General features: G+C 37.7%; 1 protein-coding gene across 2 annotated transcripts in view; it reads left to right on the forward strand.

The window, feature by feature from the left end:
• The window catches only part of Utx (Utx histone demethylase), an 802,237-nt gene that overhangs the window by 282,884 nt on the left and 494,985 nt on the right, over positions 1 to 24,368 (forward strand). The window contains exon 1 of one of the 2 annotated variants that reach the window (XM_090413875.1): positions 20,328 to 21,271. The exons of the other annotated variant lie outside the window; for it this stretch is intronic. The gene's annotated coding sequence lies outside the window, so the exon portion shown is untranslated. Of the gene's footprint in view, positions 1 to 20,327; positions 21,272 to 24,368 lie in introns of those variants that run through there. 2 annotated transcript variants of the gene reach the window in all.

Genomic DNA, 24,368 nt, shown 5'->3' on the forward strand with positions numbered 1-24,368 from the left:
ATACTCTAAATTTAATCATTAACAATGCAGCCAAAATGAATGTAGATACAATTAGTTTCTTTGCAATTATTCAAGAAATATACAATTTCTTTTCATTTTCTTACAAACGTTGGACAATCCTTTTAAAGTTCATAAAAAAAAATTAACATTGAAACAGCCATCAGAAACGAGATGGGAAAGTAAAATTAATGCAATCCGCCCTCTACGATATCAGTTAGGAGAAATTTACAATGCACTTTTTGAAATTTTAAATTTTAATGAAGAAACTCAGCATGAAGCAGAAATATTATGTGCTAAAATACAGGACTACAAATTTATTTGCTCTCTTATAACTTGGCATGATTTACTTAACAGAATAAACCCTATCAGTAAAATGCTTCAAGACAAAAATATGTACATTACACTAGCTTTAGAATCTATCGAAAACTTAAAAATATTCATACAAGAGTATCGAGCAGATACAAATTTTAAAGAAGTTCTAAAGCGGCAAAAGAACTGAGTGAAGAGGTGGACGGAGAAAAAGAATTTCAAACTGGTACGGAAGTTCGACGACGAAAGAAGACACGACAGTTTGACTACGAGCATCATGACAAACGCCACAATCGCCCAAAGATAAATTTAGAGTGAATGTGTTTTATATACTTCTAGACGTTGCAATGTGTTCGTTAATAGAACGTTTTGAACAACTAAAAACATATTATGATCATTTCAATTTCTTGTATAGATTACTACAAATTAATAACGAAGATTTACGAAAAAATTGTGACGATTTAGAGATTCTCTTGAAGGACGGCGACAATAAAGACGTAAATCCAATAGAACTATATGACGAGTTATGTGCTTTCCGGGATATTTTTCGGAAGGATAATTTAAATATTCAAAACCCTTTCGATATTCTTAATTTTATTTTGTCCAATAATTTATCTTTCCCTAACTTTTCGATTGCTTTAAGAATATTATTAACCATACCTGTTAGTGTAGCGAGCGGTGAACGTTCATTTTCCAAGTTGAAATTGTTTTAAACCTACTTAAGAACATGTCACAAATAAGACCTGTTAGTTTGGCGTTAATAGCTATTGAAAATGATAAATGTGCGGAATTAGAGGTTAAGACCATTATTTCCAATTTTGTGAATATGAAATCAAAAACCCTAAAATTTTAATAAAAATATTTCAAGTATATTTATGTAATTTAATTTATTTTCTATTATTCTGTAAAGATGTTTTTTTTGAATACTTATATTAAATGTTCTAATTATTTCTGAATTCTTTTCTTATTTTCTTATCTATCTTGAGTTTCTTTTATTTTCCTAAAAGATAGTTCCACTTATAAAAATTTTTTACAAGTTATTAAGAATTTAGTATCTTTTAAAATGCAAGAATTTTTTAAACTTTAGTTCAAATAAATTTTAACTTTAATTAAAATTCATTTTAATTTTGTTAGCGATTCGGATCGGTGAGAAGACTATAATCCCTGTATCATTATATTCAACGATTAAAATGAAGTGGCTTTATCAAAATTTGCTTTAACTTTTGAGAATTTTTTTAATATTCGGGTTTTTAACGATTATCCTGCCTAGTCAACACCCCCGGTTCGTTACATTTAGCGAACCAACGTGTGGCTGTTCTGTCAAAATTTATTTAAGAAATTTCAAATAATTTAAATTTTTATTATCGTAAAAGAACCACACACGCCCGGATCATTACAGGGGCGCTTAGATAGAAATTGCATGCGGGCGGCAAAGACCCTAGCGCCGATTCTGGGTGAGAGCACAAACAATGAATGAGTTCAAGGAGTAGTATGATAGACTGTGTTTTCTAGAGTGCATCTCTAATGATAATGAGAGGTGTCTCCTGAATCATAATAATGATAATGTCACTATCTCTGTATACCAATTTCTGTGAATTATTTGTTCAACTTGTACTGACGTATGACAATTCCATAGCTCTTATATTACCATTGTTACAATCTCTGACTTCCTCTATTCCAGGATTTCTTCATCTCATCAAGTTCAAACGTGGTCCTAGTATGGTCTTATATGACTCGATTGCCACTTTGTTTTTGCTGTCAGTATCCTTCTTACCATCAAGTGGTTCTCTGTATCACTATTTTTGCATTTTGTCACCTTGAATCACATTTCCCCAAAAGCTATCACCAAAATCTGTCTTATCTTCTTAATTTCCTGTATTCCAGCCCAGTATTGTACTCATCGCTCTACCTCTGAATTCTAAAGTCAGATTTTACATTTTAAAATATATTGAACCAGTATTCCCATTTATCTGAGCACCTTGCAGGTTTTCTGTGTCAGCTTCACCAGATATATTTCTCCCCAACTTTACATTGTAATGAAACAGTCAAATAACTCCATTCGTTCCTGCCTAAACTATTTGAATGAACAGTTACCCAGGATCAGAGTTCTGTGGTATCCCATCACTCCTACTTCTCCTGTTAGGTACTGCTCCTTGATGCATAACTCTTGAATATTTATCAGATAGACAATCAAGTGAACTGGGGACTAATTCACTAGTTATCCAAGCTAATTTTTCTTTAAATGTTAGTTTGTTATATGACAAAAACCTTTCCAAAATATGTCACCATATATGCTTTTTCTTGACAATGGCTGATGTCACCTTGTTATGAAATATAATCAGTTACTAAAGCAAGGTCTCCCTCTTAAATAACAACTAGCCTTCATAGAGAAAATTGCCATCATTTGTCCTCTCTTGGATCTTAATTATAACTAACGTTTCTAATGCATCATACCACTACAAAGATACATACTTGTCTACATTTGATATTTCATTTTTAACATAACTCTTATGTAGTGAAATAGTTATTTTCCCAGTTTATTTTTCATTTCACTTGAGATGCATGGTGCAGTATGATGCTGTCCACCACCTAACACATTCAGTGTATTCAAAATTCAAAGCACCTCTGCTCTTCTCCACCCATTCTTATTACTGTAGTAGTTGTAATTTATCATTTTCATCTGCATTGAATACTTTGATGTCTAAATAGTTCTAATGACGCTTCATGCAAGTTGCCTCAATACAGTTTTTATACAAAGTTGTCATTCTTTTTCCTCTTCTGCTGGCCACATGGAAGGAAACACAGTTGTGATTTCTCTTGCTTTGCATGTTTAGCCAATTATTATAGTGTTTAGATTGTTACTGCACAGATCTCTACTTTTCGTGCATTTTGTCCACTGCCTCTTTGCTTATACTTTTTCCATACGTCTGGCTTTCTCTATACTTCTGCTTCCTGCATTATTACAGTATTCATTCACCTTGCACCTGTTCTGGTTATTCTCCTTACTCTAAAATACTCTATATTATGTAGGCACTTCCATCTTGAAATGTTTTTAACCTATTCCCAATCAGCAGTCATCTTTCTCTTTCCTTGATATTTACCCAGGCCATTTTCTAAACCAACCATAATCAATTGCCCCATAATTTACATATATTCTCTTTTCCATAAGACTTCAGGCTGTCCACACACCTCCAAGGTGAAGAACAAGTGATCATGTGGGGGGAAAGTTGACATATCAGTCACCTTTACAGTCTCATTTTTTATTTTTATTTTTTAGATGTCAGGCCCACATACGTGAAAGGTTGCAAAAAATATACTGCAGGTTTGGGCAAGAGCAAAAGAAGAAATCACTCATCCTTCTTGAACAGGTGAATGTTGTATGTACAAGGGTGGTCTAAAAAGTTCTCGGCCTAACAGTGAATAATCAAATTTATAATTTAAACAATATTTCCTGTTTTTCAACATAATCTCCCTTAAGACTAATACATTTATTCCAGTGATGTTCCAGCGCCATTATCCCGTCTCTGTAGTGGTTCTCAGTAAGATCTGCAAAATACCCCCCTCTACAGCTGCAATCACCTCTTGATTCGAAGAAAAACTCTGCCTAGCGAGGAAGAGTTTTAATTTTGGGAAGAGATAGAGGTCAGAGGGAGCCAAATCTGGGGAATAGGGTGGATGTTCCAACAATTCATAGTGCAGATCTCTTAATTTTCCCATTGCCAAAACATCTTTGTGGGCAAGTGCATTGTGCTGATGAAAGATGATTTTTTTCCTTCTGCAAACCGGGTCTTTTCTCACGAATTTTTTCGTCTAGTCTGGTTAAAAGATCGGGATAATATTCCCCAGTTATTGTTTTACCCTTTTCAAGGAAATTCATAAACAAAATACCTTTAGCATCCCAAAACACCGATGCCATGACTTTTCCTGCTGATGGAACCGACTTTGACTCTGAACAACTGCCTTCTCTCCATGACTGCTGTTTGGATTCTGGTATGTAATGGCGAATCCAAGTCTCATCTTCTTCTTCTGCAGCTTGTCCCACTTAAGTGGGGTCGCTGTTTCTGGTGAGTCTCCTCCACATCCTCCTGTCTTGGGCTGTAACCATATCCAAGTTCTTCATCCTAAAGTCCTCTTCCACCAGCTCCCTCCATCTCTTCTTTGGCCGCCTGCGCTTCCTCCTCCCCTGCACATCCATCTGCATGACGTTTCTTCCCAGATATTCGTCCTCCCTCCTCATCACATGACTAAACCATCTCAACCTTGCCTCCTGTATCTTCGTTCCTAAGTTCGTAACTTTCACCGTTCCCCCTGACATAGTCATTTCTGAGACGATCCTTTCTGGTCACACCGCACATTAACCTAAGCATTCTCATCTCCACTACCTCCATTCTGCTGATGTTATTTTTCCTCAGGGCTACAGTTTCCATAGCATACGTCATAGCTGGTCTCACTACTGTCTTATAGATTTTACCTTTCAGATTGATCAGCACCCTCTTATCGCATAGCACTCCAGCCATCTCTCTCTCTCTCCAGTTCCTCCATCCCATTTTTATCTTGCATCCCACTTCCTTCTCAACCTCTCCATCCTCTTCCACTGTTGTAAGTATCTAAAGTCCCTAACCTTCCTGATGACATTTCCTTCCAGCTCCAGATCTGTCTCCTGGCCGCCTTCCACTTTGCAACACATATACTCTGTTTTACTTCTGCTCAGTCTCATACCTCTCTCTTCCAGTACTTTCCTCAATCTTTCCAGTTTAGCTGCCACTTCTTCTCTTGAACCTGCACACAGCAAGATGTCATCTGCATACAACATTTTCCAAGGTGCGTCTTCTCTCACCTCCTCCGTCACCACCTCCATCACAATAATATAAAAGACCGGACTTAATGCTGACCCTTGATGCAAGCCAACTGTCACCTGAAAACTTTCTGTCTGTCCCAGGCAGGTCCGAACTCTTGTCTTCACATTTCTGTACATCTCCTGCACCAACCTGACCTATTTCTCCGGTACCTTCTCCCTCAGACACCTCCAGACTTCTTACTTTGGCGCACTCTTGGAGAAACACCAGATGTTGCTCCCGTTGTTTCTCTCGAAACTTTTCCATCATCTGCCGTTACCCAAAGATAGCATCTGTCGTTGATCGACCAGGCATGAAGCCAAATTGCTCCTTTGCAATCTCCACCTCCAAGTCTCATCCATAGTAATAAATCTACGCACAAAATCAGCTTTATTCTTGTTTAAACGCTCCAAGCAACTGTTTCAGAGATTTTCATACGAGTGCGTTTTTGACCTGCTCTGAGCAAGCGCGGCACTCATCTTGCGCAAAACGTTTTCATTTGCAATTCTTCATGCAAAATATATCCTACACGTTCTTTTGAAATGCCTATAGTCTCAGCAATTTGACTTGCCGGTCATCCAATACCATATTGTGCACCTGATCAATGATTTCTGGTGGTGTTTCACTTTTTGGACGTTCTTCACGTGGATCATCTTCAAGGCTGGTACGGCCACGTTTAAACGCGGCAGCCCATTTCTAAATTGTCGAAAACGAAGGAAAAGAGTGCCCATAAACTTTTATGAACTTCGAATGAATTTCTTTTGGCGTTAAACCTTCTTTTACAAAGAATTTTATAACCGCACGATACTCGATTTTGTCCATTTCAAGGGATACAAACAAACTTTTGCTTCAGACAGCTGTATAAGACAAACTACTTGATAGACTGACTTGCAATTTCACATGGATACTTATGACAGATGTACCAACTTTGAAAAAAAAAAAAAATCTTTCCGATAGTGTTGCCATCTCTGATCGAGGCCGAGAACGTTTCAGACCACCCCCGTAGTCTTTGTGGAGTACAAAGTGAGGGAAGCTATGCCAAAGAACAGAAGTTAATGCAATGAAAGAGGTAGAGAAGTTCAGCAAATTTGAACTTGACAATAAATCAATATTGACCCGCAGCTATGCCTTGACAGTTTTGGAAGAATGTGGAGTGATGATGGTGGCCAGCTCAGAACATTGTGCATGGAAATAAGATTCTATTACCAAGTTCAAAACTCTTTGGGCATTGTTACTTTCATCATATGCTACCTCAGGTATTTATTTCTGAATAATTCGAGAGGCATTTTCCATAATCTCTTCCTCCTCACCCTTATTCCTACATGCTGATTACTATTTCCAATTTATTTCACATCATATGAGGAATTTATCATTAATCACCGCTCCGTCGCTCTCTCTCCTTATCAACTGTCCAATTAATAAAGCAGCCTCGAAGAATTACTTTTGCTCTATCTGTTTCTAACTGATTATTTTTTAATAAGTGCACAGAAGCACCATACTCGTGTTTTATTATTGATACTACAGTACTGCATGCAGTAATTTGATAATTTTTATTATTCTATTATAAACAAAGAATAAAATTAGTTTTATAACACAGCAAAACAGACTTGCACATTTTAGTATTCAGGTATGTTAATTGTTAGCGTATCCTTTATGGTTCGTACAGTGATTTCCGACCCACTTTTCAACGTAGGATGAGATCGTTGGAACGAAACCCGATAAGTCACGGACTGACTGTATATACACTAAAGGTTACTAAAATGAGTTTACATGAATTAAATAAAAATAGAGATATGCAGCTGCAATTACTAGTACTTCCGAAATGGTGGAGTGCAGCAGACAAACGTGCCATCCAGTATTTCCTGGTTGCATGATAGCTGAGGTACATACGAGTATGGTATTCACATCGAACTTATTGCAAACTTTCATCATCCCAATTTTCTTCTGTGTATTTCCACTTGAGGTACATGATACCATGCTAGCACTTGCGTATATTTCTACTAACTTCAAATCAACAATTTCATCACATTAATCTGTTAAGTCACGGTGTTATGACATCCTTCGGTAAGGTAGGTACTAATAATTTCATCAATCCGCTGGCGCATCCTCCGAATTAATTTGTTGGTATTGTTGGAAATTTTGTTGATATTGTTTCTGTTTGTATTTATTTGTCGTGTGATGCAATTAGTCGGGTATGGGAATTTCCACTCTCGATAATGTTCAGTTAAACGTGATTTAAAAAGACAGATCCAGTGGCATAGCAATATATCTATGCCTGTGTCGTTTTATGTTTTAGTAATTTTTATATTTTATTATGCCGTTAACACGTTCATTGCCTATCGCGCGATGTGAGTTCTCACCAAACGACCGATCACGCGTTATCGCGTGGACTTCGCTAACTAAATAAAAAAAAAAATTGGCCACCACACGAAATTCCAATTTTCAGCTTGGCAATGAAAGTGTTAAACGAAACAAGCAGTGACAGAAGAGTTGTAGAGGAATGCAACATACATATCAATACTTGAGATAGGAAAAGCTGTCGAAATGAAATGTGGGAAGGCTGCTGGAGGTATAGTCACGAAAACAGAATTGGAGAAGAATGGTTAGCAAAACAGGAGTTTGATGAGAAAATGGCAGGATAAAGACCCCGACCCCGAGGAAGACCAGGGTCCCTTCAGATTAATTCAGTCAGAAGTGCTTTGGAAGAACAAAATGTTATATATTGGAATGTTTACATGTAATCTACTAATTTCGAAAGTTGTCGATATGAGAAGAATAATAACGTGAACTTATTGATATCGGAATTCCGGTTGGAGTGAGTGATATTAGACTGGGAGGCAGGAGGAAGTAGAATACACCATCTAAAGTTCAATGATGCTATTGATATCCTAGTGGAAAACAAATCAGATCTTCAGGAAATCACCACAACGTTTGCCCACACTCTTAGATCAAGAAGTTGATCAGTTGAAATACCTAGGCAATTTGTTTAATAAAGATAAAATATTAAGGCAGGATATTTGAACAGAAATTGCAAAAGTAACAACAACACTCCTGAAACTAAAACCATTATCAATAAATAAACAAGCTTGCAATTACAAATAGATTATTCTTATTGACTCACTAGTTAATTCGGTATTTGCATACAGAAGTGAAACTTAGACCTTCCTAAAAGAAAATTAAAACATTGCTGGCATTTGAAATGGGGTGCTATAGACTATTAAAGATACCACACAATGATCATGTCTTATATTCCGAAATAAGACAAAAAATCAATTCTTTCGCAGATCCGAGAGAGAGAGATAACTAAGATTCGATATAAAAAATTGGACAGGTGCTGCACTTGCACAGCTGAAAGCAAAGTTTCAGTATTTCCTGACATCTACTGGACAGGCCTTTGTGGACTGTGAAGAAGAATCATTGTGTAGTACAGTCATATTAGCCTGAACACCACTTGAGGATATATGAGTACATCAGGAAATTGATACTATATATATATATATATATATGTATGTATGTATGTGTGTGTGTATGTATGTATGTGTGTGTGTATATGTGTGTGTGTATGTATGTGTATGTATGTGTATATGTATGTGTGTATGTATATATATATGTATGTGTGTATGTATGTATGTATATATATATATATATATGTATGTGTGTATGTATATATACAGGGTGTTCGGGATAAATTTGACATATTTATAATTAATTATATTTTTCCGTAAGTTACATGTATTAACACACACTTCTCTTCATTTAAAAGTTTGGACCCTTCTTCATTCATATACAAGATGTCAGAAAGGATGGATAGCTGGAACCCACCTGAATCATGGAAGAGAATAACTTGTATCATGATGATTCGTGCCCGCCATCAAAATAAGGATATTACGACTGCTGCCCAATGCTCCCTGAATACAGTAAAAACAATCAGGCATGAACTAGAGACTTGCAATGGTGACTACGAGGATGTAGCAAAAAGAAAGATCCCTAGCAGACGATCTGATTGCGTTCGTACAGCAGAATTCCTCGCAAATCTGCAGGAACAGGTGTTGAAGAACCCTGGCATTGGAATTCGGGCTTTGTTCGTGGAGTTGCTAACTGTAGTCAAGCCCTGGATAACAAGGGTAGCCAATGGTAGGCCGTATGTATGGCAGCAGGATTCGGCCCCTTGCCACACCTCTGGGAAAAGTCAAAAATGGTTGTCTGAAAATTTCTACGACTTCACCAGTCCAAATGTTTGGCCTCCAAACTCCCCAGACCTTAACCCCATGGATTATTTTGTATGGGGCGCAGTTGAAAAAGACACCAATCGCACTTCCAGTAATACAAAAGCCCAGTTAATGGATAAAATTAAAACAGTTTTTGCGGCCCTTCCCAGGGAGACTGTAGCATCAGCTTGTTCGAGGTTCCGAAGCAGAATTGAAGCTGTGATCGATGCTAATGGTGGTTATTTTGAGTAAATCTTGTTGATAGTATTCTAATTAACTCTGCCTGTAATGTTTTTTTGTCAATTCATTAAATTTAATAGATACAAAGAAGATTTTTTCCTTTTTCCTTACGAAACTGTCAAATTTATCCCGAACACCCTGTATATATATATACAGGGTGTTCGGGATAAATTTGACAGTTTCGTAAGGAAAAAGAAAATCTTCTTTGTATCTATTAAATTTAATGAATTGACAAAAAAACATTACAGGCAGAGTTAATTACAATACTATCAACAAGATTTACTCAAAATAACCACCATTAGCATCGATCACAGCTTCAATTCTGCTTCGGAACCTCGAACAAGCTGATGCTACAGTCTCCCTGGGAAGGGCCGCAAAAACTGTTTTAATTTTATCCATTAACTGGGCTTTTGTATTACTGGAAGTGCGATTGGTGTCTTTTTCAACTGCGCCCCATACAAAATAATCCATGGGGTTAAGGTCTGGGGAGTTTGGAGGCCAAACATTTGGACTGGTGAAGTCGTAGAAATTTTCAGACAACCATTTTTGACTTTTCCCAGAGGTGTGGCAAGGGGCCGAATCCTGCTGCCATACATACGGCCTACCATTGGCTACCCTTGTTATCCAGGGCTTGACTACAGTTAGCAACTCCACGAACAAAGCCCGAATTCCAATGCCAGGGTTCTTCAACACCTGTTCCTGCAGATTTGCGAGGAATTCTGCTGTACGAACGCAATCAGATCGTCTGCTAGGGATCTTTCTTCTTGCTACATCCTCGTAGTCACCATTGCAAGTCTCTAGTTCATGCCTGATTGTTTTTACTGTATTCAGGGAGCATTGGGCAGCAGTCGTAATATCCTTATTTTGATGGCGGGCACGAATCATCATGATACAAGTTATTCTCTTCCATGATTCAGGTGGGTTCCAGCTATCCACCCTTTCTGACATCTTGTATATGAATGAAGAAGGGTCCAAACTTTTAAATGAAGAGAAGTGTGTGTTAATACATGTAACTTACGGAAAAATATAATTAATTATAAATATGTCAAATTTATCCCGAACACCCTGTATGTATGTGTATATGTATGTATATATTAGTGGTGGTAAAGACATTTTCTAAATAGAATATTTGATGATATATTTGATCTCTCTGTAAATGTTATGGATGTATGGAAATATTCCAGCAGTATAAGTTTTTAATTTTTTGTTTTGAGACGAGGGCACACGATTACAGCCAAATTACTACCATAGTCTATTAACTGTTCGGAACATTACTGAAAAGGCCGTGGTTGTGTTAATATCACATATTGTTCTATAATAAGGTTGATAAGAAGACAAATAATTTCCAAAGCTTGTGGATTTGCAATATATTGTACGCTGCTTAGAAAGAAGTGAACGGACACTCCCGTGGGCAAGCTGCATTGTGTAACGAGTTTCAGAGTTGGAAAGAGGCGTTGTGCTAGGATGGCATGTTGCATGCCTATCTGTTCGGTAAATTGTTGGAAAATTGGGCCATTTCAGATCAACAATCAGATATCATACCACGAAGGAAGTTCAGGGAGTCCACTGCTAATGCTACTCACGGAGGACAAAATGCAAACACTACCATTCGTTGGCCGACACGTGAAATGCGGAGTTCTGGGCATCAACCAGAAAACGAATTTGCACAAAAGCATTCTGATCCAAGGCTCACAACATGGATTTCCACGGTAGAATCGCAATATGCTAGTCCTACATTACCCGAACCAACATGCAGTCATTTTCGTTGGTGAAAATAGAGTTTATGTACAGTGGGATGTGGAAGATTGGAAAGCTGTGTTAAGGAGCAATGAATCACGGCACACTCTCTACCAAACAGATGGAGAGGTGTGATTGGGAGGATGCCTGGTAAACGTTTTGCCAGAGTGCGTAACCCCAACTGTAAAATTCGGAAGTGGCGATGTGTGATGGTATGGTCCGTTTTTCTTGGTTCGGACACGGACCTCTGTGGTGCCACGAATGCAACGCTTCGTACTTTATTGCATTTCTACGAAACTTACCATTCTCTTTCAGCAAGACAATGCACCGTGTCATAAGCTGCTGCTGTAATTGCGTGATTTGTTGACATGAACGTCACCACACTGACTGGTCTCCACAGTGCCTGATTTCTACCCTACTGAACATCTGTGGGATGAACTGGAGTGTCAGATGAGTCAAGGGACGTCCGCTCCACAACAGTCCAGGACCTCTTACATGCATACAGGAAGAATGATTCAAATTCCCATTGATCGCTGTCTTGCGCTTTTGAGAGCATGCCCTGTACGATTGCTGCCGTCATCGCAGCGAAAGGGAGGTCTTACATCTTAGGTGGGCGTCATGTCTGTTTGTTCCTCACACTCTGGTGTCCGTTGACTTCTGTCCAAGCAGTGTACTTTAGTATTAATATGGTTATCTGATCTAGTTAGCATCAAATGTAAGAAGTTCGTGTGTGTGTGTATTGGGGGGGGGGGTTTCCTTCAGCAGTTGGTGTGGTAGAAATGCTACTTTACCAACAAATTATAGAAAATGGCGATTTTCCGTTACCTTTTTAGCTAATAGTATCATGTCTGTAGATGTGTGTGTTCAAGGGGATAGTTTGCCATTTTTGACGGACGAAAAGAACCTCCCACCTCCTTATAAGACCGGCTAACTCACCTTCAGTTCGAAAGCGGTGATAAAGGTTTTTCGCTTTATGACAGGATTCGAACCCAACTCTTTCCAACCAAAGGCCTCCTTCGAAACCAACTGAGCTGCGGAAGCTATGTTTGGCTGTTTATGTTTGTGCGTTCAAAAAAGTGAGTTTTTGTATAACATTCTTGTTACCAATTGAAAAGATATCAACATATCTACCATAGTAAGAGATAACACTCGGTGGGGTGGGGGGTAAAAATTACTGTGTTCAGGATCTGTGCTACGACCAGTACCATTTACGTATAAGCCAGACAAACTATACCTTAGAGCCGCACATTACAAGGGTCTACCGCCTCAGTACAGATAACCTATAATTTACCAAGCAACTGGCCCTTAAAAGGCCTAGGTTAAGGATCACAACAACCTTAAATCTGGCACTAATCTCTAGTAATAACCAGCAAATGCGATAAAGAGACGATTACCGTATGTAATCTCGCCCTCTTAATTAATAAGATACATTACTTTCTCATTAACCAATCAAATTCTAACAATATTATTTAACCGTTGCCCGGTTTTTTTATTTATTTTTTTATTTTAACTATTGGCAATTATTTCTGGTGAAATCATATCTCTAGCTCTCAGAATCCAGTTGCACAACAGTTCTAATAATGGTCTCTTAATCTTCCCTGCCGGAGTCAGGTCGTTGCCGCCGGCTGCTATCCACTCCGTGTAGAATATTCATACTTAATCTTTGAATGGTTTGTTGACCGATATAGACAAGGGCTGTAGACAAGGTGTAAGACCACCAGGAATAATGGCCACATCGGTTTCACATCCGAAAGTTGTTTTACTATTTCAGGCCCTAAGTGTCCGCGGAAACTATCCCACACGAGGAGAGCCGGGCGGCGAAATAAGTCCCTGTCCGTTTCTCAGACTGTTCTAATCCAATTTTGAACCATTGTAGTGTCCATCTATCCTTTTTCTTGAACTCTTACATGAATTCCGAGGGGAAATTTCCCCTTCGACATCGTTTTTCTTTTGAATATTATGTAAGGAGGTAACTTACTTCCATATGCAGTAATTGAGAGCATGATAGTGCATCGCGATTTTTCACTTCCAGTTGTGCGCATTATCGCAATTTTTATCACCTTTTTCTGTTGTTGTTTGGTGCAACATATCGAAATTGAGGGATGTTTGATCAGCATTGGCTATTTGTGATAACATGTACTTAGTGCTATTCCTACACATAGCGATGAAAATCCATCACTATCCTCGAAATCTTATGGCCGACGATTGTTGAGTTGAAATGCTGATTCCCTTCAACCGAATTCCAAAATATCTTTAATTGTCATAACATTCACTATCTATTTCTTAAAGTTCGAAACTTTTTTTTTCTTGTGCGAGGTATATACCAAACTTTTTCATTTCTTTTTTCGTAAAGTAAAATCAACCAGGGGTGCGAGATATACGCGAGGGCGAATTATATTCGAGTGAATACGGTAGTTAACCTACAGAAGCAGCCTCATAACTAGTTTATCTTTTATCCGATGGCAATCCACTGAAACGGCCAGCATACTATCATTTATTCATGACATTATCCATGAATATAGTATTTAATCAAAGAAACAGTTCTGGGGATAGTAGCGTGGAAGGCAAATCCGTTCATCCACTTAGTCCATCTGAACCTCTCATCTTTTCAGCACTGCAGGCTGTTATTAGATCAGTTAAGTTACTTCATGGAGGGAAAAAATCTCAAATCCATTCTGTAGAATGAATATCAAAAGCTGTGATGAATTACCTCAAGTTACCTAGAATAATATACCAAGACACGAAATGGAGGAAGTCTATACCACCTGAGGAACCTGACCTGACGATGTGTGTGTCATCGCTAGGTTCGTTTTCAGACATGTTTAAGCAAATCATGTTCGACGCTACGCCAAGAACTGTGATTGAATATCGCAACTGCGTGTAGGGTTCATGCCTTTCCATATAACCTAACCCATTTTAATTCTCAACAATTGCTTCGCTAGAAAAATAGGACTGGTTGCATCTTTTTAATCGCTGCGATTATTTAATTGCATATGCGCACATTCTTATTAAAATGTGTAAGTTATATTTTTGCGACTAAATAATCGCTCGACAGAAGCCCGCATAGCCTTACTCATGTATTTGATTTTCACCGTGTACACTGTTTCCCAATGTAACGTTTTTCAGTTTGCGCTAAATATCACCATCATTCCGATCTTTATTTATCAGATACGTCTGATTTATTACTCTTAATTTATTGTAATTAATAAATAATCCACAAATCTTAAGACTACAGGTTGTAGTAAAAAGGTGTAGCTCCAGTGTTGTAAAGATTAGCTACTTTATTATTATTTAGAAATCACATTTTTGTGATTTCTAAAAAAAATGATGTGTTGCACGCTGATGCGTTCAACACATCATTTTTTGAGATAGTTTTTGAGAGATTTCCAGAAGTCTAAGATGAAGCATTGATTTTTGTTTAGGAATCCATATGGGTGAAGAACCGCAGTAGATCGCCATGAACGATAGTTGTTTTCAAATGGTTCCCAATCAATGGTGTGATTTGTCTGGTGCATAATGTGCAAGCCCAGATTTTTCCCTTTCTATATAGAGGAACAGCCACTCTGAGATCTTCCTCTTTTCTTATTTCAAAACTTCTGCTTGTCTGACCAAGTGCACCCATTCTTTCCCCCCCATATGATGGGTACTTCCAGGTATAAGGTGCCATGTCGTTCAGAATAGTCACATCAAAATATTGACTTCACCTTGATATACTATCCTCTCACTAACATTACACATTTTTAGGGATGTAATGGAACGAGATATTTGTGAGGGGCCTGCAGATTTGAAGGAACTGACAATGTTTCCAAAACTTTGAAATTGATGGCCGGAGTATCCATGCTGTTTGGTTTATCTGGCCACTTAGTATATAATGTTGCACATATATACTATAATTGTATGGTACATGAAAGGCACTTTCCAATTGACAACATATATATGTGTGTGTGTGCACATATACTATAATTGTATGGTACATGAAAGGCATTTTCCAATTGACAACATATATGTGTGTGTGTGCACATATACTATAATTGTATGGTACATGAAAGGCATTTTCCAATTGACAACATATATGTGTGTGTGTGCACACACATATATATATATATATATATATACACACACACACACACACAGTTTGGGAAGAAGTCAGCAGACACCCCCATTGACAAGATGATCGTGCCATATAACCATACACACACACACAGTTTGGGAAGAAGTCAGCAGACACCCCCATTGACAAGATGATCGTGCCATATAACCACTTGCATGTTTGTAGTTGTTTGATTTTTATAGTGCAAAGGTATCAAAGGTCAATACTACTCCACTAACAGGTTATAGCAGTACATATGGTAAACGGTTAGTAAGGCAATTTAATTGCATATGTCTTACTAAGTTAAAACTTAGTAAGACATATGCAATTTAATAATCGCAGCGATTAAAAAGATGCATCCAGTCCTATTTTTCTAGCGAAGCAATTGTTGAGAATTAAAATGGGTTAGGTTATATGGAAAGGCATGAACCCTATCACAAACATCCATTCCCTTGGTGGAATTTGAACGAAACTGACCATTGTCTCTTTCAACAAGACAATCCACTGTGTCATAACGCTGCTGCTGTAACTGCATGACTTGTTGACATGAATGTTACCACACTTGACTAGCCTCCACTGAACCCTAGTCTCAATCCTATTGAGCACGTGGGATGAACTGGAGCATTGGTCTCCACAACAGTTCATGACCTCATTACATGCCTACAGGAAGTATGATATAGACAAATAGGATATCCCTCTCCATGGAAATTTGACTTTTTAATGCCAACTCAGGAAAAAAAATCGACTGCTGAACCCCACTATTTCAGACAATAATATATATGGCATTAGAGACCATGATATGGCTATAGTTGTCTACGGAAGAGAGAACTATAGTTCTCTCTTCCGTAGATGTCAATTAAAAATCTCCAATGGTTGTAGGCCAGCAGTCATGATTGAATAAGATTCGAAATTAGTTTCTCCCTCAGTTTCTAAAAAAGGTTCATTACGGCTAAATGGCCTCGCCTGTTCTCTTTGGAGAATAAAAGACGTTAGTGGATTTTATTATTTATTTATATTCATTTTTTTTGTATTGTTATTTACTATTTTTTACATAGGAAAAGGCTTCCAATAAGTGGGGGAAATGGTCTCACAACAAGAGTGAGATTCATCTCCCACTTAAAGACAATAGTACAAAAATATTGCCCATGCTTTGATTTGTATCCGCAGCCTGTTGGTTGGAAAGTGGATAGAGATTCTAACCACTTTGCCAAACAGGCCTGCAAATGAATCATCTGGCAAAATTTCCGTCATTATGTCATGTAATCGGAAATTAACTAACCCAGTGGATCAGTCCGTAGGATTTTCTTGCATCCTGGTACATTGGATCTGAATTTCCTATAGGAAGTACAACTTTACAAGACATTGGAATTATTCGCTATCTAAAAATGAGCCGGTAGAGGTGGTTCTCACACTGGGGGGTGAAAGATGCCTTTCATCTAAAGATATTCACAAACATCCATTCCCACGACGGGATTCTAACCTACAGCAAGTTGGTTGGGAAGAAGTACACTATGAATTCGCTGTCGTCTTTCTTGGAGACTTAGTGTTCATAATTTCAGATGTCTTCCCCGTTTTCTAACCTCCCAAATACTTCTCCTCAAAAATACTCCTAAAAAAGTATTTACTCTTAGAATGATCTAATACAAAGCGCTCGCCCATACCAGACATTCCTCATTACTGGATCATTTTTTTTAACCAGTAATCATTATACGTTGTAGATGTCAGGTCTCATTTGGTCAGTCATAATCTTGTCCACATTTCCTTTTCTGCAGAACATCCTCCATTCAGCTAATTTCAGTTCCCTTGCCCTCTGGCGCTTCAGAGATACAACTTCCGTCATTGCTATGGCGAACCGACTATCGCTTCCGCTCTTATGATCCAAAAACTACATTCCAAGTACTGATTCTCCAACAAGTATGCCAAAGCTGTATATGATAATACTTGTAATTCAGCACGTATGAAATAGCTGACATCAAAACTCCAACTTCATTCAGTCTACACTACAATCCAAATCTGTTGGAAAAAAAAAAAAGCTTTCTGCTAAATAGTAGTCAGTTTCTGATCTCTCGCTATTGAGGGCTAAAGGGTAGCTACTGCTGTCCGTCTATGCACATCTCTCATCTTTCTCACATCCAGACAGCAGTACGGTGCTATCTGGTATAATTCTAGCTTTTGTATAATAGGCCACATAAGTTACATCCTACCATGAAAAGCCGTTGTGTGTTCCTTTTATTGTTCGAAATCGGAAAAGACAAAATTCTTCATTAATCTGGACATATGAATAATTCCATGAACTGGATTGTTTTTAACCCAACTTGCTCTCAAAATTAACTCTCCAGAAATCATATACATATTGCTTGCTTACTTCATGCTGTCTTGTCTAATATCTATCCAACATGGAAACAAGCTATATCCTACCCAGGGGCGAATGCTGTTCTTGAAATTCACGTTTGCTCTTGTTATCATTCAGGGAGTGAGAGGTGGGATTGAAGTCTGATTAGCGGAATAATGAATCACTGACCATTTAAAACTATATATTTAGAAATTTATGTACATTTAATCATACAAATACAACATTTATTTTACAAATAATATTCTATCTTTTTCAATTTAGCTACTTGAATACAAATTCTACCTTACGGTTCTTCTTTATGAACTTGTCAATAACATCGTCATAAAAAGTTGGTTGTAACTTAATTTTCCCAAACAACACGCACACTTGTAAAGGCTAGCTGAAGCTCACTGGCTACTGCTACTTTGACTGCGTATGGCCTGTGTTTAAGACGACGTGAAGGGAGCGGAAATGGCTATGCGCGCGCATGAAATCACAATGCTCGGTTGTCAGGACTTGGAAGCTCTGACAACCGAGCAAGCCAGTGTAGCTTTGACTAGACTAGCAAGCATCGGCCTTCGATACATAATGCAAAGCTCAATTATTGCCGCGCAAGCTTAAGACGTCTTCTGTCTACAAAAATAAAAGCCTAAGTGGAATGTTCATAAACGCATGCATTTATTAATAAATAAATATTACTTCTTTCTCAAGTAATGAGCTTGCGCAGCAAGCATGGAGAATTTGCCCCTGATCCTACCCATCCCTACTATTACACTCACCTCAGTCATCTCAAAGGGAAAGGGGAACAATGGAAAAACATCGACATTCGACATTTTTACGTCTCTTCACGGTTCAAAAATTAACAATCTTACCCACCCCTTTGGACACAAACTATGGAAAGATTTGGAGAAACTCAGTGTGGTCACTCTACATTCCCATGGCATTTTTGATTCGGCTTGCATAGAGCCTTCCTTGCGAAGCTACCGTCTTACACCATCTCTCGCTAAGTGCCAGCCCTCAGTTTTGCTGCCGACACTACACTTCGTTCCTCTTCTTCATTCAACAAATCATATATACTATTCAAATGATTCATTCTCTATGGAGTGAGAATAATTTAGTATACCTCAACGCAATTAGAACAAGAAAGATCTCGCTTCTTTCCTTCCCTCCTATGCCTTTGGTAACATTCTGATCTCAAATCACCATTAGATTTTTCTTCCTTAGCTGACTTGCACTTGTGTCCTTTCCTTGAAGAAACGCATTATGTGCATAGCGTACAGTCTTCTCGGCCTCCAGAAAATTTAATGTGTCATCCAGACAATACATTACTTTTTCATCTACACAACTCTCAACACTGTATAAATTGCATATCCTTTTAACCTGAAAATACTATTTTCACGGTGGAGATAGTGCACCAAAAACCTCGCTTAGAATGCTTGATGCTATTCTAAAGAGGACACGCCTCTTAATAAATGATTACTTTCTTATAGATTTCCTTCAATTGCATTCTTGTGGACGTCCAGTTTCTGTATTATGCCTTTTCTATAGGTGTTTTAATGGATGGTACCCTAGGTGGCAGGTCAGGTATTTCTTCTCTTTTCTCGATACATATAAACATGGCCAGTTTTGGTCGACAGCCATATGCAGTTGAGGTTCAAGCATATCGAACAACAAAATTGCCACCCTGCGCTATCATTTCATTTACCTCTGGTTTTTACAGTAGTTCACACCAAGATCTCCAGCTGTTCAAGAAACATACCAACACAGTTCTTTCTCCATAAGCAGTTGTCCACACATACACACACACACTGCGCGCTTGTGTTAGAGGTTTTGCAGCACCTCTGTGTTGATCGTATATAAATCCTCATTTATTACACTAATTACGATTATAAAAAACAGGAATTCAATTTTAATGCAATATATTTATAACAGAATATGCGGACATATTTCTTGCACGCGAATTTTTATTTATTTATTAATTATTTTATTTTATTTATTGATTTATTTTGCTGTTCAGAAATAACTGTTTTATAATATGCTGTTACACCGGAAAGGCTGTGAAGCGAAGTTGGAGGTTCGTGTATTATTATTATTATTACTGATTTCCGTCTGGACATTGTACGTTTAAGAAAGTATGTCATTAGGTTTATAAAACATCGTCTCTGATGACTGCAACTTTTGCGTTTATCGATTTAGACCTTGTAAAGATTGCCGCTTGATGTGCACAGGTGGAGCATATTTGTGTCAAGAAAATGATGTATTTGCATCATATTCAGTGAGTTGATCTTCTTGAAGTAGTCCGGATGTAATTATGACCCTTTAACCGTGATTTTAGAGCTGGTGGCAAGACAGCATAAGCGTGCCTTTCGTGCAGCATTGGAATATCGACGTAAGCGTGCCTCCGTAGCCATTGGGATGCTCCCAGATCGAAGACACGTGAGCTGTTGTCCCCTCCGTCTTGAGTGGGCCCTGCCCGATCTCCTGCTGCACTTGCTCCCCTGCGGAACAAAGAGAGGCACTGAGTGCGTGATGAGAGCGATGGAGTTCAGTCTGCGCATGCACCGCACGGCACTGCCAGCAGTAGCTGGGCTGTCGGGGACACAGGTAGAGGCCGAGCTGCGAGTTGCTTTTGTTGGATTTCGGAGAGCGTGGGAGCGACGCTAGCGGTAAAGGTTTGGGCTGGCAAACTTTTGTGGGACGGACCATTTGAGGTTACGAACATCGTTTTGTTTTGATTCTGCTTAAGATGAAGAGTTGCTGTTTTCGTCATCGTTGACAGCTCTAATGTGCGGAAGAGCGCACGTCTCCATTGGAGTTGCTGATTGGTTCTTCCATTACGTTTGCTTTCGTTTGCCTTTCCCCATTCCACCCCCTTTCTCTCCCTCTCTTGTTTCCCTGAAGCTCCTTCCGCTGTCGCCTATGTATCTCTCTCTCTTCAATCGGAGCAATGGTGTGGCGCATGTGAAGCTACAACACCAAGATTTTTGTAAAAATATTAGCGATGCCGGCAAGTTATTACGCTCCTTAAATGTTGCTTGAATTTAAGAAGACAACCTACCACTGCCATTCATTCCTTCCTTTGAAACGTTCACTGCCATTTTTAGTGTTCCAAGCGGGTCTGATAGTCAACGTGACCCTCCAGCTGCCAAGGATGGATCAATAGGACACATTGTGCTGCTGCCACTGCCAGGTAACAAACACACTGTTCTGCTCGTGACGATACGACCGTCCTGCGATAACAAATCATATTTGACGTCACTGCCAAAGAATACAATTTTGTGGATTAAAAAGAGTATGCGTTGTTCGATGCTCTGTTTTACTCTTTTCACGTGCTCAAGAAGTCCCACTGAAACACTTAAGTGTTATTGCCATCATTTTTGATTTGTTTCTTTAAGCTTGCTTAAAAAAAAAAAAAAACCATGGATACTACCCCCATCAAGGTTACTTAAACGACAAAGGTCACTGGACGTTCAGACGCCAACCCTGTCTTCGTAGAGAGGGAGGAAGTCGTGTTTTAGAGGTAAGTCAATCCGTTTCACATCCGCACTTTCCGTCGAGGCAAGAGAAGGAAGTGAAGGAAGTTTATTTCTTAATCTTCCCATTCTACCGCTTTTGTATATGTATGTGTTTACAGTAAAACTCGTGTTTATATATAATTTGCAGTGCTTTGCGATTATTTCTTAATTTGTACCCTATTAAATACCATTGTTGCCCTGAAGTACAGAGTTTATTTTTAGTACTACTTTATAGATAAGATATCCCTGTGATTCATTTTCGTATCTGTTCAATGCAGCATGTGACATACCCGCTATCTGTTGTTTCATTGCACAATAGTCTTTCTTCTTTTGAAAGGAACAGTTCATTAATTCAAAAATTATTATAATTTCGCTGCATTATTTTTTATGATTAATTTACATATTTTATTGTATTTATTTTTTCATTCGTGATTTTGTTATCTTGATTTTGCAATTTTTTTTTATTTTTTTAATGATAACTTCCAAAATGTCTCACTGTCTTCGTAAGAAACAATGTTTTGAAAGAACACTTCCTAAGAATGTATGATCATAATTCTTTTATGGGTACCGTATCTTTCAGCAACAGGAATTATATGTATCATAGTTCCTGCCGCAGAAAGAGTAAGGAATTTTAATTTTTGGAAATTTCATATCACAACTCTCTGTTCTGCTGTGTTGCAATATAAGGACTGATTGTTTGCGAAGAAGGGAGTTAAAACCGGTGCAGAATTTCCTCATGCAGCGAAAATTTTTACTGATGTGTAGTTAAAAAAAAAAAAAAATTAAAGGTTCATTTGAGATATAAATAATGTATCATCAGTAAAAGTAAGTTTTGAACTGAATTTATTTCCTCATAAAATTATTTGAATTGCTTTAACATAAAAAATATGAGGTATAAAAATGATAAGGCAAGTTCATTACAAATTTTAAAAGAAAACAAACAGAATTGGTGAAACAGAAAAATAAGCAAATAAAAATCTAAAAACTAATTGCTTCCAATCTCCGAAAAAAAAAAATTTAAAAAAAAAAAGGTTATTGATTCGATTTTGGAGGGTCATTGTTGACGTCATTTTGTTATTCTTAGCTCATTGTGTCGAGTGTGAAGGGCCACTTTAATGGAATTTGATAAAATGGTAAGTTTCTCATTGCAGGCTGTAATCTTTCGTGGAAAAAGTTCGCCTTTATATTTGAACACCTCATTTTCCTGCTTTAACTCTTTTTCGGTTGTCTTTTTATTTTCCAACTGAAGGACTTCAGCCTCTGCACTTACTTTGTTCCACTTGTGTAGGAACGTTGTAAAGTATCTAAAATGAATTAAAACATTTACTTTTTAATTACCATATGATATTTATGTATCATAAATACATAAATAACGATAAGAAACAAAATTATTCGTTACTTAAATTATATGAAAAAAAAAACATAATCCCTTTCTTTGAAACTTGCATTTTGGATAAGGATACCTTGCATTTTGCGATGTTTCGAAACAGTAATAGGGATTTCCCGTTCTATACAATAATAAACACGTATAGAAGGGGAAATCCCTTTACAATCACATTGTTTACATACGCGTTATCTGTTGGAAAGTCGAGCCCGTGAATAAAATGAATAAAAATTCATTTTTTATCATAATACTAAAGAGCGATTCGTCCCCCTTTCTTACTGGTGCACCGTCACACCCTGAATGCACAAAGTGACCCCCATTGTACGATACTTGGAATGTATATCACGTGTCTCACTATTTTATTTTATTTTATTTTCTACCTGTTATAAACGCAATTAAAATGTAGAAGTGTGTCAGATTATTCACTTTTCTCTGAAACGTAATATCGGGATCTGCATATGATTTGTCGAAGAAATAAATGAAGCCATACTATTCTGTTAGGAAAATGTAACAAGGAATTACTTCATTTATATGGTTCGTTTTTTTTTTTTTAATTCAGTTAATTTTCTCCTTCTTTCATAAACAAGCATTCCACAATCTAGTCAAATTTTGTCGAAAATCACAGGCATTTATTTTAAATGGTTATGTGGTTAACGATAAGAAACAAAAGTATTCTAGGATACTTAAATTATATGGGGGGAAAAAATTAATCCCTTTCTTTGAAACTTGCATTTTGGATAAGGATACCTTGCATTTTACGATGTTTCGAAACAGTAATGCATAATGCACACTAGATGCGTATAGAAGGGGAAATTCCGTTACAATCAAATGTCGTGGCTTTTGCGCCATGACATTCTTAAAATTTGAAATGCATAGTAAAATAAACAATAAAATAAATTGTACATCACGGTAATAAATTTCTTTCCTGTACTTGCAAATTCACATTTCGACATGAGAAGAAAACTTACAAATAAAAGGACAATACAATAAGTGTACATGGTTCTTTGTACATTGAACATCAATGACCTTTGTATCTTTAAGTTAAACTTTTCTTTAGTTTTAAATTTCCAAACTTCAAAAACTATTCTAAGGCAGCATCTCTTCTTGAGCTTAAAGAATATTAGTAAACGAACCCTTAAAAAATAGATATATAAATAAATTTTGTTTCTTCAAATAAAATTCAAGTATAATCATACTGTTTGATCTAATTAATTGGGTTACAATTATATGTACACTATGTCCGGACATTTTAGCAATTTTTAAATGATACAGGCAGGCGAACCGTGATATCGGGTATATCCACCTTTGGCTTTGATCACCTTTTGCACCCTTTGAGAGAGGCTTTCCACCAATGTGCGGCACACAGGTGGAATTCGACTCCCATTCCTTCATCAAAGCAGCACTGAGTTCAACGACAGATCGAGGCCGTGCTGCTCTGGACCTCAGTCGCCGTTCCAATTCGTCCCACAGGTGTACGATGGAGTTGAGGTCAAGACTCTGCGCAGGCCAGGGCAGTCGTTTAACACCCATCTCTTCATACCATTCCATAATAGCTGCAGCTTTGTGGCATGGGACATTGTCGTTTTGATAGTAACACGGGTCCGTTCCATAAAAACTCCACAATGTAGGCAGCACCTGATTATCCAGAATATCAAGGAACTGAGCTGCCTTCATGGAACCATGGACAACGATCAGTGATCTCACTCCGAACCTGCTGA

Source organism: Typopeltis vanoorti, chromosome 24 (assembly GCF_054136105.1).
Source record: "Typopeltis vanoorti isolate ZY-2024b chromosome 24, IOZ_Tvanoo_1.0, whole genome shotgun sequence".
Classification (NCBI taxonomy): Eukaryota; Metazoa; Arthropoda; class Arachnida; order Uropygi; family Thelyphonidae; genus Typopeltis; species Typopeltis vanoorti.